Here is a 2,131-nt window from a genome sequence, read left to right as displayed (position 1 = left end):
TAATTCGTTTTAACGAAATAATAATTCGTTTTAACGAAATAATAATTCGTTTTAACGAAATAATAATTCGTTTTAACGAAATAATAATTCGAAAAAACGAAAAAACAATTCGATAAAACGAAATAAAATAAGTGTGTAGCATGTCAGTTAACGGGCTCCGTAGTTTTCATTGTTTAGCTATTTTATATTTGATTAAATGTTGTCATCTTTATTGAAATTCTTTTTTTTCTTCTATGATCTACAATGTACCACTTCTATCATCTACTATCCGCGATATTTGTAGTGTATTAATCAGTTTGCACTGGTCTGTCGTCCCACCTGATAAACAAAATGACGATGTTGGTCGACCCTCGGCCATGTATTCTTCTAACTATTGATCAGGACCCTTCGTATTACCGGGGTTTTACTGTATATACATGTATCATGAAATGATATAGAACGCCAAAGTTCAGGATGGAAAGAAAAAATAATGTCTTCAATGACGTATGGATTTTCTTGATCATGCCTCTTTTATTCAAATTTTCTACATTATTAACAAACATTAAATACTTATATGAACATGTTTTTGTTCTGTAAAGTATATAGCAAAAAATGTTATAACAACTTTGTACTGTTATGATACCAGTAATCAAGTAATCGATAAAACAATGAATGTGAATTTTCTTTAACGTTTTATGTTGTTTTCATGTCCCCTTCAAGCGTCATTAAGGTATCCATTGCTTTTGTTATGGTGTTTCATTGATATTGCAATTGACATTAACACTGTTATTTTAGTTTTTTTGCACGGTGGATGAGTTTTTTATTTAACATTTTTTGATTGGCGTTACTTCATCCCTGTTCATGAAAGAAAAAAAAATCTTTCTGAATTCTCGTTCTTGCTTCATTTAGCCAAGAATTATTCAATTCTTCTTAAGGATTCCTGTTACACTGCCTTATGTTTTGTTTTTTTATTTACAGTAACCTCCCCTTATTTTTTTCATGGTTTATAAATGAAGCCCACTGTAACACAGTTGTGTCTAGGTACTTCCGTTGACTAGGTAGTCCAGTCTGTTAGAGTGATAGAACAACAATATGAAGTCCAAGGTTTCAGCCCCGGTCTTGCCTCGCTAATTCTGTTTACACCAAGAACACTGGTGTTGATTACATGTGTTCACCTTATCTTTCTTATTTTTTTTTTACAAAGTATGGTTTTCTTTCAGAAATGATTCATTAACGCTATCCTCATTCCAGAAAAAAGCAATTTCCAACGCAAAGTTACAGTTTTTAGCAGTGGTACGGGGATCCTTAAAGGACGCAATTAGTTTTACAAAACGTCGATACTATAATAATAATACACAGCATTTAATATAGCGCCCTATCTAGCTAGAATAAATCACTCTAAAGCGCTTTACNATAATACACAGCATTTGATATAGCGCCCTATTTAGCTAGAATAAGTCACTCTAAAGCGCTTTACACTACATAGATATGCAATTAATACACTTAGCATATACAGTAATGAATAAATATTCTCAGGAAGCACTAACTACTAGTCATATGCCACCTGGCTTATATCTCCATATGTGTGTATGCCTGCATATCTTCTTTAATAACGTATAACCTTTCTGGTAATATTTGTCGTTCATTCACATTTTTGAATATGGAGAAAGGACCAAAGGACAAGTATTAAGAAGAATCAAATATCGTCCTTTACGGATCTAAAGGCTGAAACGACGAACGGATACAATGTAGTTTTGTCATCATCTTGGACACTATTGTGTCTTGCGTGTTTTTCGTCCCTATTACAATTCATTGATGCTGATGATACCTGTCTGTTTAGAGTTGTCAGTGACTCTTTTGTTAGATATGTAGATTACGCTATTGATGTGAACGTTCATATATTAGCGTACCTATAGTGAAGCGCTGAGTACTACATTTGGTATATTAGCGCACCGACTCTTTCTTTGGACAAGTGTACTTAATAAAACATGTATTTCTCCTGTAAACGTTGCACTTAAAAAGGCGTATCGGAGCTAGTGTGAAAGATCTTAAAACAATGATACCGCTAAAATAAGTACATTTACAGTATCATTTACTCTAGACAACATCATAGTAGTAACTCGTAGTGTTGGTGAAAATACAAGCCAATCCA

This window comes from Mizuhopecten yessoensis, unplaced genomic scaffold (assembly GCF_002113885.1).
Source record: "Mizuhopecten yessoensis strain PY_sf001 unplaced genomic scaffold, ASM211388v2 scaffold3339, whole genome shotgun sequence".
Taxonomy (NCBI): Eukaryota; Metazoa; Mollusca; class Bivalvia; order Pectinida; family Pectinidae; genus Mizuhopecten; species Mizuhopecten yessoensis.
The sequence above is the reverse complement of the archived record's forward strand: the minus strand, read 5'-3'. Positions refer to the sequence as shown.